We start from the raw sequence: 13786 nt of genomic DNA on the forward strand, positions 1-13786 counted from the left end.
CTTTTTGAGCTTTAAAGTTTAAACCTATCCATAGTTTTGTCGGTTCATACGCCCAAAATTTTGAAAACCCCCCAAATACATAAGTTTTTTTTGGAAAAAAGTATGTATTTCAATCTATACAGGCTGATACTTCTTTACTTGTTTTTATCTGAATTTGCCATAATATTGCCAATTTTATTTTATTAATATTAAGTTAAGACACAAGGTCTGTTCCTTTACTTTAGAGAATGGTAAAACCGTCAAAAATTGTAAAAGTTGTAAACTGCTCCTATATGAATTGTATGGTGTCCGTAGTAAAGGAACGCTTTTCGAGTAAAAAGTGGTAAAACTTGAAGATTCTTGCACGTAAAGGAACAGAGCTACTAATGTAAAAATATAAGAAATGATAAAATCACTTTCATTAACTCGATGCAATCGCAGTTTTAATTAAAGAACGCCAAGTGGATACTTTCGACTGTAACTCACTGTGTCTCCAACAAGCTGATCAACTAATTTTTCAAAAAAAAAAAAATAAATAAATAAAAAAAATACCACAATTATTTGTAATTTTTCATAAAATAATGATTGCATTTTAAAACATCGCTTCATTGTTTAAAAAAGTAATACAGTTGAACCTCGATTATACGTAATGTGCGGGACCGGAGGCAGTACGGATAATCGATTTTCCATGATAATGGAGTAACACAGTTTCTCGTATCTTTTTAATAAAAAAATGAGTTATTGCAAATATTTATGAATAAGAGTAATTATTAACTTAATGTGGAGTTTAAAAGATTAAAACTGTTCTAAAACAATTAATTTTTGCATTGTTTTTGTCCATAGAAATTCTGTGAAATAAATTATAATCCCTGATCATAAAAGTTTTCGCGGTTAATCGGTGTAAAATGAACAAAAAATTCTGTGTTTTCCTTTCCCGGATAATGGAGGTTTATGGATAATCGATTCCCGGTTAATCGACTGTAATATGTAATAATTTACTTACTTCCTTGCACCCTGACCATCAATTATTTTTCCACTGGGTATCTCAAGGCTTGCAAACACTCGATAACAAACAAGCAGCAGCCAACGAACCAACCAGGCAAACCATCACTCTCGCACTCTCTTGCGCGCTCATAACTCACACCAAACCCAAGCCAACCAAAACTGAACGAACCCCGTTTGACTGTCTGGCCCATTGGCGATGAGACACAAACAGCAACAGCCATTCATCCACACGTCCAGTCAGACAGTCATATATCGTCATTAAAGCGAACTAATCCACTTTTTTGTCGTTTGTCCGACACCGATACCAACAACGTACCCGAGTACGAGTTTATTGTCGAGAATTTCGAATGCGAGTGTCGTGTCGTGAGTTTTGTTGAGATACGCTACAACAACAACAATACGGAATACAAAAACACATAGCAAAGCATTCAATGTTTGGATGGATGGGATGTATGTAGGTTTGTTGTGCCTTTAATGAATTGTTGTTATTGTTCTTGTTGTATTGTGTTATTTGTTGTTGGTGTAGTACGTACACCTTTTCCTCTTCTTCTTTATCATCATCATCGTTATTCTGTTTTGGTTTGTATGTTTTGTCGTTGCCTTCGTCTGGCCCGTGTACGTGTGCGTGCCGTGAACACGTATCGGTGTTTGATATGTTTGAGAGTGTGCGCGCCCCATATGTATGAGTGTGTGTGTGCTTATGTTTGTCCATGAATGTTTTACTTACGGTTTCCCCGTTTACAATTCAATTTCGTAGAATTATTTTGATTGTTGTTGTAGTTTTGAGATACATTTTGAAAAATTTAAAGCAAAAATCAAATAAAAAAGTGAAGCGAAGCAATGAAAAGAAAACTCGGCAAAACAAATGGAAATTGAATCAACTAATGAATTAGTTGTGTGAATTGTGTGTAAAAAAAATATAAAATTAAAGAAATTACAGAAGAAGAAATACTAGAATATTGTTGTTTGTGTTTTATTGTTGTGCATCGGTTTGTTTTATTCTTAACCGGTGTTGTTTTTCTTTTTGTTGTTTTTGAAACAACAACTGGTGGTGGTGGCATCTTTGAGATAAATTCATCTACCACCAAATATCAATCGAAGCAAGAAAACAAATGTTTTAAAAAGAAGAATAACATAATTAAATGAAATTAAATAAATATTCAATAATTTTAATTAAATAACATTTCATAGGTTAACAATTATTATTTGTGCATTTATTTGTGTTTACCAACCCCAATTGTGTGCCTGTGAATAAATAACATTGTTGCGTTTGCGTGTTCCAAAGCAACGAATGTTGCAATTTTGTTTTTGCCCATCAACCGTTGTTAAGTCACTCGTGCCAGATGTCACGTAAAACCCATAGTCACTTTGAATAATGTTTACATTATGTTTGCAAATTTCGCAAAATTGTTTTTAAGAAAACGTTTTATCCTTGGCAATAAATAAAAAGTGCACCATATAATAAACGGTGAATTATTTACATACATACAGTTAGTCAACTTAATTATTGCAAAACCAAAATTATTACAAAATTTTAAATAAAACATCACTTTATTAGTATAAATAAATATCATTATTAATATTTTTGTTAACAATGCAATTCTTACACATGTTTATTAATATAATAAAATAAAAAGTAGCTAAATTTCACTAAACATTTTCTTAAAATTAACAAAAACGAGTACAACTCATTATTTGCACTGTCAACTAAAGAATTGCAAAATTCAAAACTTTTCAGTCTTTCACGGTATTTTTCGAAAAGTTGGTTCTAATATTTCATATGCCCACATTTGGCATCAAAAACAGCTTGTAAACGTATCTGAATTTAATAAATAAGTTTCGGAATGTCATATTCCAATGGTATTTTTAGTCATTCTTCTTTATTGCATTTTATTTAGTCCCCCAGGTTAGTGGGCGTCCTATTCCCGACTTTTTCCTTCAGGTGTGCCTATGAATTTTCGATGGTGTTAATATCTAGGCACTGGAACGGGGTGTAAATGACTTTGGTACAGTTATATAACAACCAAGTCTGACATAAATTAGATTTATGCTGTGGGTCGTTGTCTGGGTAGTACTTATATTGCAATTTGTTTGCATTTTCAGGGTCAACAGGCCCAAATTTCTTGACGCTTTTGGTAAAATCTTTTCTTAAAACATCTAAATAAACCTCCTCTGTCATTGCTTCTTCCAAAATCAGGATTTTACCAACGTCACTGCTTGGTATACAACCCCATACCATAAGTGACAGTTTTCCGAACTTTACGGTATGTATTACATTTTTGTTTTCCATGGCTTTCAAGGGTTTTCCCAATAATTTTTGAGGTCCATTGTGATAGTACAACATAATTTAAGTCTCATCAGAAAATATAACGCCATCCCAATACTAAAGATGACGTGAAAAGTTGTATATAACAAGTCGGAATAGTTACTATATGTTGTGATGGGAGAGCAATGGTTTTTACCTAGTCACTCGTGATGAGTGCTTGTTATTATGTATCACTTTTCTGAATTTTCCATGTGACACACTTACTCCAAAATCATTTTTAATTAGAAAAGGCTATTTTCTGGTGATGCTTTGGGATATTTCGTTAATTCCTTTAATCATTCTACATTCAATTCGTGAGGTTACTATTTTGGACCTGCCATGGAACGCCCTCAGTTTGAGCCTGGCTTCTTCCTCGGTGCGGTATATGATGTTGTATACACTTCTCAGCTTACGAGAGGTGATTTTATGGATTTTTCTTTCGGACTTACCATTATTATAATTGGAATAGACCAAATGTAGCATATTTTCCGATACCGTTTACCTGACTTTCTCTTTTTCTGAATATACCGTCTATGTTACACACACAAAACTTAATTTATGATCAAAAATTATGGATCTACATGCCCACATACCATAAAAGTCTTAGAAACCCTTAAATGCAAAAATTTGCGGGGAAACCCGACGATTTTATTGCACAATAATTCATTTTGCAATTATTTAGTTGACACCACAAAAAACAGATACCTATCCTTTTTGTCCGTTATTTTTGTTATTTCCAACCGATTTCTGGATTTATTGGCTTGATGTCGTCATTAACAGGTAAATCAACAGATATTTACAAAAAGCGCAACATTATTGAAAGAATTTCTTGTAGTAATTCCTAATTAAACATCTAAATTTTTCAAAATTCTTGGTTTGCAATAATATAGTTGACTAACTGTATGTACATACAGTACATAGTGAAAGTGTTTGTTTTTACCTAGTAGCATTTGTTAAAAAATAAAAAGAAAACAATGCAATATGTATGCCTGATCGATGTTAAGTGCAATACAAAAATGATAAAAGTGATGCATTTCTTACAGTGGATCATGTTTGTATTAAACCTGTGCTAATCTTTTTTTTAATTTTTATAATAAAAAAGTTATGATATCGGAGTCCGAAAAAAATCTATAGGGCTTTCGTAAACATATCAAAAATACCAAAAAAGCCTATTAAAACAAATTAGATAGAGTACAAGACAAACAGAAAGTTCCGCCAAAATTACGGAGGCTTATTTTATTCATCCAAAAAATCTGCATGCCTGTGTGTCAAAACTCCAGAACTTAAGGAAGAATTTCGCTAACCAAAAAGAAAATCAAACAGTCTAATTAATGCCGCTAAAACATACTATTTTTCGAGAAAATTCAGTTCTGCACTTGACTCAAGGAGCAAGTGGAAAACAATTCGTGATATTGGTGTTGGAAAACCAAAGTCCACCTCCACATTACAAGGAGATTTAAATGAACTCAATAGTACTTTTGTCGATATACCCAGATTGCAAATAGACACACTTATGGTAATCATCACACATTCATATATATACACCGATCGATATTCGAATTCTGCTAGCAAAGATATTCTTGGTTCCAAATTTGATATATGGATGCGAACTTTTTGCTAATTGTGTTATGGAGTCGCATAAAAGCTTGTACCAAAGCAAGCCCAATTCTAATTGTCAAGACCTTCCGGAAACAAAAGAAAGTCTTGGTTTGAAAGATTTAACTGGCATTATTGTTTCAGCATTGTATACAGCAATCACAACAAAACATGAAACATTTCATTGCGCTAGAAAAAAGTCTTTAAACTACCTAAATTTCGGAAGAATAGTAACGAAGTGCAGATACAGGTATAATTCCATAATAATAATTAGGAATCAAAAATAATTCATGTCATGTTTTAATCAGCCGAAATGTTTAATGAATACTTTCTACACTTGGTAAACCCAGAACAGTCTTCAATGAATATATTATATGTATGCGCCAATGCTCAAAACAGAAACATGTTAGATACGGAAATATCATTGGATAAAATCAAAAACATGAATGATAAAATTTTAGAAGGCATCGGGTAAAGATGGAATTCATTATCATCAGCACCACTGATGACTTCCTTGCCAAATTAGCTCGAACATTCAACAGAGTCTCGAAATTAGAGACGAAGAAGATTCCTTTTCGAATGGCTTTATTGATTTCAGAAGAATTATTCAACAGTTGTTAATGTGGGAAACCTGGCCTCAAAAAATAATTCGTGGATTTCAAGTCCGCATTTGACAATATCGGCCGGAGCTTATTAATTTACAACCTACATGAAATAGCAATCTCCATCAATTTTGTTGACATGATGAAAAGCATGTATAAAAGAACAAAACCTTTAGTATTTATTGGAGAAAAAAAATCCGTTTATTTTATTATTGTATCTGGTGCAAAACAGGGCTTTTTATAACCTATGCTCTTCGCACTATGTATACATAAATGGAATCTAATAGTGAATATGAACAAGTCAAAAATAATGGTTTTCCGAAAAGGAGGCAGATTATCAACACAGGAAAAATTGACATACCATGGTAAAGAAATTGAAATCGTTTCACAATACATTTGCCTTGGTCTCATTGTTCCTTCACAAATATAAAACACGTACAAAATAGCAAGAGCCAAGCAAAGAGTGCATTAAAAATGACGGATTTTATAAACAAAAATGAGATTGGATTTCCTCAGAAATGGAACGTATATCAAGCAGTAATTGTATGCGGTGCAAGTATAGGATCACCTACACTTTGATGTGGTAGATAATCTTCAAGGTTCCTTTTTCAAACGGGTCTCTAAATTACCGGATTCGACGCCAAACTATGCCCTTTCGGTCGACACAGACCTCGGGGCTGGGCACATCCACATGCTCAAATCGCATCTAAAATATATTTGTAAGACTTTGTTTCGTTATAGCCAAGACAAATTACCATGAAGCTGAGATATTATGTATAATATTGTTGCGGAAACAAATCTTTAAAGAGTAGAATAGTATGTTTCACAAAATGCTTGGAATATTTTGGAATTAGCTTTAATATATCAATTAATATCGAATAATAAATCTATAGATTTGTACAGGGCACTTCAAAATAATTTCCGTATTTATAAGAACTTAGACCCAGCACGAGGAGTATACTATTTTTATGAGAAATACAGTCTCTATGAGATTTCCTGCATATTTCTTAATGGACGTCGTAATATGTCAGAATCAGGCGCAAATAACTGCACGATTTCGCGAAAAAGAAACTCTGCAAGACTTCATTGTGTTTGTCCAATATTTAGAGAATATGTACCGATTACAATTTGGACATCCTTCACTGAACTCTAGGAGCAAGAGACTTGGTATAATTGTAAAAATTGCTCAGTAAGAAAACTTGAAGGAATGTGGTAATTGGCGGGGCATTTATGTGCTAACGGCTATAGCGATCAGCGATAAGATCACCTGGAGGACTCCATAAACTCGGCTCAAACTAATTTCCCAAGTGGGTGCTCATGTGCTGAATATATATTTTGAAAAGGCTTTCAATAGCATTAATGATGGCTGTAGTTGAAATACGGCGCCGAAGCTAATATCCCTCTTAAATGAGAATTACAATGGCGCGAAATGTTATCTTTTGCATGATGGAAAATTATCTCAGCCTTTCCATGGTGTGGGTGGAGTAAGACAAGGCTGCATTCTTTCGCTTATTTTATTCTTGCTCATTATAAATTCAGAAAATACCACATACCTAAGTATTAATACTAACACCAAGCAACAGTTACACACAGGTGGTCAAAGCTATCCCTCAGTGGACCAAATCTGTTATCTTGGAAGTCTATGGCTCAGAAGTAGATGTAGAGACCAAAATTAGTAAAGCACCAGCACAATTTTGTATGGTGGCACCAATTTGGCAAAACAACAACGAACAAAGCTGAGGACATTCGAATCAAATGTGAAAATTGTCCTGCTATATGGGTGTACAACCCGGAAAGTTGTCAACGGCTTTATCTAACGATTACAAATTTTTATTAATCGGAGAGTCCAAATTTATGAATTTTTTGGCCACGTGTTTTTACATGCAGAGCTCCTATGTCGAGCTTTGATGTTGGGAAGCGTAAATGGCATTGGATTGGTCATGTTCTTCAACGAGATGACAATAATATCGCAAAACTAGCACTGCTGCGTTGGAATCCGTTCCGCCAAGATGGAACGTTGCACATCGTAATATTTCCTTCAGGTATAGATCAGACTCAAATAGCTACTATATCGGTCCACTCCTTCGCGCACATCCCACACAAAATTTTAAATAATCGCACACGTGCTGTTTAAGGAATGTAGAATGTTGTACTCGCAGTCCCTATTACGACCAAAAGCTCTAAAAAGCCCTGTCAGCACCAACCTAAATGAGCACGAAACAAAGCTCAATATCTTCAGGCACCGGCCTCACAAATGCTCAAAATTTTACCCCATAAGCTTTTGGATTAGGATTCACCTAGTGATTTTCCATAATAATTATTGCAGTGACGTAAATTTCGGAGTCCTTCTCAAATATTCAAAACCTATTTAGGCCACTTCCCAGCTAGCATTTGGAAGATTGTTTTTTTCAAAAATCACATTGCGGAGTCTTTTTAGAGTCCCTTTGGTGATCAAAAATTGATGAAGTCGCTTGTATGATCAGAAAGGGACTCGAAAGTGACTCCCTGTAATGATTAAAAAGATTGCAATTTAAAATACAACAACAAATGTGTAGCAATCACAAATGAATCATTGAGGCGTTTAAAATGTGACTATTTTTTCGTTATTTATTGTCACATTTTGATCTTCATGAAGATTGAAAAATGCTTAATCAAAAAAGGGTCATGCAGGTGTTTGAAAAGTGATTATAATTATGTATCTTCTGATCATATTTTGAACAGATAGGTGATTAAAAACTAAGTGTTTTGTTTTATTTTTGTTTGGTTGTACATAATTCTCATATACACTTTCTATAAAACTTTGATATAAATGTAACGTATAATATTAAGTGTATAGACAAACACAACACATGTTCAGGTTTTGCCAAGTGAAATGAAGAAGCAGTATTCTAACCACCGCGCAACATAAAGGATAATTAAAAGACATAACAAAGCAGAAAAGACATTAAAACAAAGGAAAAAAAAAGATTTAAAAGAAAATTCTTTTAATTTATTTCCTCTAATCAAAAGACTCATAAATGACTCCCTAAAGACTCATAAACGATTATAAACATGACTCAAAAAAGACTCGAAAAAGAGTCCCAAATTAATCTACAAATCACCAATAAATGATTGAAATACGACTCGAAATAGACTTTATATACCATCAGAAAATGGGCAAAAATGTTTAGAAGAGTCGCCTGAGGTTACGTTTTCCTAACGACAAAGGAGTCATTTATGATCAGAAAATGAGCTCATATTCCAGCTTTTTAATCGTGCAGCCGGATCAAAAAAGACTCGAATTTGATAAAAAATTTCAAAATATGCTGGCTGGGTTAGTGAAAGATACGTGTTCATTTTCACACGTATAAATGAGAAATGTCCTGCCATAAGCCTAGACAGGCTTAAATTCTAAGGAGCTAGCACCATTTATTTTTAATAAGGACAGCGTATTTTGTCATAGAACGACTATGATTAGCTATTTTAAGCAATATCCATCCAAAATTTGCCATTAATATTCATTTCTTGAACAATATTGCATAGTTTTGTAGAAAATTTAGTATATTTATAAACAATTTAATTTTTTAAAAAAAATCGAACGTTAACTTTTCTAAATTTTAAGTTTCTGTACATCAGAGGCCTCTACAAGGATATTTAAGTACAAAAAAGTCGAACTTTACCCAGAAAAATACTCAAAAATAGCAAAACCGTAGTGCCTTAAGGTGTTCGAATATGAATTTTGCCTCGACTCTGAACGCCATCTACCGTAAATGATGGAACTAATTAAAATAAGTCTTTGTTTCAGGTAAATTATTGTTAAATATTATCTATCCAATTAATTAAAGCATTTGTTTCTATTATATCTGCCATAAATACCGATTTTACTCATTTTTGAAGGGTGTTCGAATATGAGTTTTGCATACTGTATGTACATTGACCTCCCGTGCACAGGCGGTAAGATCGATGCTCCAAATCAATACCAGCACCTCGAATCTGACTGATGCCTTTATTTGACTTCATTACCAATTTTCACTAATTTTTCCAAAATTTCGAAAATGTTTGTACAACCTCATTATCGGGGATATGAAAGACCAACCTTAGCGCCTGCTTTACTGTATTCACTCCCTCTAAGATAAGACATTCGGCCTCTGTGTTATTTAGAAGTTATGTTTTTGGGTCAATATTGAAAAAGTATTGCGACACCAGCAGGGTCAATCACTTGAATTCCAATGAGTACAACATATCATTATTTGAGTAAAAATTCCACCGGAAATTCCTTTGTCATTTTATTGTTTTTTTTTTTTTTTTTTTTTTTAAGTTTGTTTACATTTGTATACCAAATCCACTTTGTGATCTTTCTTTCAGCTCTCCTTTTCGTTTTCTTTCAATACAACCGATCATCACCTTCTTTATCAGCCACAGCAGCAGTATCTTTTGTATGCAAAGTAATGTCGTTTTGTTTTCTCGCTTTTGTTTTGCTCTCCGTTTCGTTGTGTACTTTTGTTGTAGTATGTTTTCATTTCAATGTTCGCATGTAAGCAGCAGCGAACGTTGTTAATTTTCAATGCCTTTGGAATTCTATTGACATCGAACCAAACCAACCAACCAGTCAGCAACCAACCAACCAAGCGAGAACATTCAACGATCATGCCATGTGTCATACATGTCGTAAACACTCTACGACCATACATACATAAACATGTACGTACGCACGACCGACCGCCAACCAATCTGATTTTTCTTATCAATTTGTTAAAAATCTTGAAATTTTTATAGCTTTTATAACAAATGCGGAAATATCAGAAAAAATATCGGCCATATATGTCGTAACATTCATTATAACCGCCACCAGAGGCGAGCGAGAAGTGTTCACGATTGTAGAATGGGAAAGTTATTGCTTTTGATTAAATTAAACATGACAAAAATCAATGAATGTTAGGTGAAAATTATCTTGGAATTAAAATTAGAAATAATAAAATATTATCAGGCATGTCACAGATTCCGATCGGAATGGTTTCAATTCCGCAATTTCATTTCGATCGTTTTTGTTTTAGCTTCTTTAGATTTCGATCGATTTGGTGAATTTCGAAAATCGTAGTATTTAGTATAAATATTTCAACATTAGAATCATACATATAATTAGAAAACAGTGGGAAAATGGGAATTGTGAATATATTCTGTTTAAAGAAAGTTTATTTGTGCGAAAAGAAAGTTAATTTTTATTTGAATTTCAAAATAAAATTCCACTTGGAAAACCAAAAGTGGTTTCAATCGGAAAAAAATTAGTTTTTCGTTTTCTGAAGAAGCTAAATACGGAATTAATTCAACTTTTGATCAGAATTCGTTTCTGTGACATGCCTGTATAAAAAGCCTTAGTAATGATATAGGTATAAGAAAATCCGTATACCAACGTTGAAAAGGCTCATAGGTCGCTAAGAAAAAGTAGGAGGCGTTGATTATTGGGGTCCTGAATGAATGAAATACATACATATGTATACAGTTTATATTAGTATTAATGAATAATATTATTAATATATTTTTAACAGTTTAATTCTAACACATGCTTATTAATAAAATAAAAAAGTAGCTACTAGAAATGTTCTTCAAATTAACAAAAAGGAGAACAACTCATTGTCTGTACTGCCAACTCATGGTAGAACAATATAAGGTAACAACAATACTCAACTGACTGAACTGGGCTGTAACGTTAGTGTTAAATTCCATGCGACATTTAAAATATTTATTTCTATTTTCCATGTACATTAGGGATAAATATTTTTTGAGGAAAAACATACATAGATCATTCCGAAAAACACTATTTCCCATAAACCTCCTCCACGTCCGAACGATGTGCCGCACACTAAAACACCCTTTGTTAATAAGTGTGATATTTGGTAAAATTTGAAAAAATAATGCCCTAATAAACATGTGCTTCTTTGATTTCAAAAACAAAAGATTGAAACAGCTCCTCCTTTTTCAATGAATTTCCAGCGATCCCAAACATTTTTGCAAGAATTCTACAATCGGTGAGAAATTATGAATTTAGTGAAATGATTTGGAAACATTCAAATTGAAAATGTAACGAATTTTCATTCATGTTTTCCAAAATATTCAATCAAATGTGAAAAATTATTAATTTTTTAAATTCCAATAATTTATAGACATTTCCTTATTTTGTTTACATATTCCTTTGACACTACCATTACAAACAAAAACAAATTTCTATGTGGTTGTTGTTGAGTTGTATTTGTTGTAGTATTTACTTTACCTTATTTCTTCTACCATGACTGTCAACTATAGAATTGCAATATTCACTACTTTTCAGCCTTACACGGTATTTCTGGAAAAGTTAGTCTTAATATTTCGTATGTCCGCCTTGGGCTTCGGAATTTCAAATTCCAATGTTATTTTTTGCCATTCTTTTTTAATGTTTTTCTTTAAGTCGCTCCTATTGTAAGGCGACCTATTCCCGACTTTTTTCTTCATAAATTTTCAATGGGCTTAATATCTGTATAATATGTATAATAACCAAGTCCTATCCTTGTTTAAAACATCCAAAAACCACCTTTGTCATTGTTTCTTCCAAAATCCAGATATTACCAACGCCTCTGCTTGATATTCAAGCCTAACTGATAATTTCCGAACTTTACAGTATGTCAGTCAAAATCCCTGAGGATGATCATAGGATATGATCGAAATATTGGAAAAATAAATATCAAAAACAAAATCTTGTTTTTCACCTGACCTCGAGCCAAACTAAATTATAAGAAGGTAATAAAAGTCCAAAGGTCAACAATAATTATTACAATAATAAAAAAACAGATACTTATCCTTTTAGCCTTTTAGTTGTATTATTTTCGACCGATTTCTCAGTTTGTTGGAAAGAGAGTTAAGGAAATTTTTAAAAAAGGCATATAACATATTTGTTCTGTTCCAGAACCTGCAAGAAGCTACTATTTTTTACTACGATAACATTTTGTCTTTTAGTTATCGGAAAAATAGTAAAAATTTGTAGATTCTTGCAGTACTGGAACAGACCAATAATGTCCCTGATGATAATGCGCGTGAGTTCGGTAGACTCCAATTTTTTCAATGTACCTCTTAGGTTTAAAAGTTTACGTTCTAACATAGGTCAAAATGGGGCTCAATTCTTTTGCTATGAAAATGTGAAATGAAAACTTTTACTATAGTACGTTTATATATAACCGGATTTAAAATACCCAGTGGATTTCAAATGTCAATTCCATTGCTTATATTTCAAATAAATCCTCATTAAGAAGGTTAACCCTGCAAATGGCTATAATATAAACATGGCCTAAAGGAGAAAACTGTCAAATGAAAAAAATATAAAGGCAATATTTTTCATTTCAAATTTTCATAGAACAAGAATCCAGCCCATGGTCTGCATGTCTAAAAAGAAAACACATATAAGTATTAGGGTTATGATATTTTAACATTTTTCTCAAAAATGATTTCCTGTAGTGAGAATGATAAACTTTTACCTACTAATGCCTAAAATAACATTCCATTTTATTATAAAAAAGGTTCCGCACAAACCACTTTGAAAAACAATTTTTTTTGAAAAAATACTATGAAATGAAAAAAAAAAAATTCTCAAAAAATTATTTCCTGTTGCACGAATGAATGGCCTTTTGCCTATTAATGACTAAAATAACTTTTATTTTACATAAATATTGAAAAAGGTCCCGCACAAACCACTTTTAAGTTTTATGATATATGAAATAATGTTATATAATATAAAATGATAGATATGTAATAATACGATGATAAAATCGTGAGAAACCAACAGTTACGAGTAAGTCATATCCCTAATAAGTATACCTGGTCGATATAAAACCCAACCATATGGTCGATATAAAACCCAACCATGTATAGATAGATCAGTAAGCTAGCTTTTTTGTCACTGATTTAAAGATAGAAAATGATGCCTATATTTACTTCATTTGAAATATTTAAGGCTGAAGTAAAATACAACACAATCACAGTACGAGGGCAGTTCGGAAACTTCTTAGCCTAGCACAAAAAGCACGGTATAAACAGAAAAAAGTGAAGTGTTTTGGAAACTTCCATCTCTGTTATGAACACATGTTAAATTTTGTTTCGATCTGGCAACTCCTTCATATAGAAACAGGTGTTAAAAAAAGACGCATCCGCAATTTTTTTACAATGGAATAATTAGAAATGCGTGCTGTCATTAAATATTTACATAAAAAAGGTTTATCGGGACAAGAAATTCATAATGATATGGTGAATGTGTTAGGTGAAAGTGCTCCTTCATATGCAACAGTAAAAAATTGGG

The 13786-nt window shown here is 32.7% G+C and overlaps 1 protein-coding gene across 8 annotated transcripts in view; it reads left to right on the plus strand.

Moving 5' to 3' along the window:
- The window catches only part of mam (neurogenic protein mastermind), a 586128-nt gene that overhangs the window by 290714 nt on the left and 281628 nt on the right, over positions 1–13786 (plus strand). Inside the window, exon 1 of one of the 8 annotated variants that reach the window (XM_073955404.1) lies at positions 1000–1442. The exons of 3 other annotated variants lie outside the window; for them this stretch is intronic. The gene's annotated coding sequence lies outside the window, so the exon portion shown is untranslated. Of the gene's footprint in view, positions 1–999; positions 1443–1801; positions 1974–13786 lie in introns of those variants that run through there. 4 more of the 8 variants (XM_073955407.1, XM_073955403.1, XM_073955408.1 and 1 more) reach the window with 4 other exon arrangements.

The sequence above is a fragment of the Musca autumnalis genome, unplaced genomic scaffold, assembly GCF_047663935.1.
Source record: "Musca autumnalis isolate F117 unplaced genomic scaffold, ASM4766393v1 scaffold_5, whole genome shotgun sequence".
Taxonomy (NCBI): Eukaryota; Metazoa; Arthropoda; class Insecta; order Diptera; family Muscidae; genus Musca; species Musca autumnalis.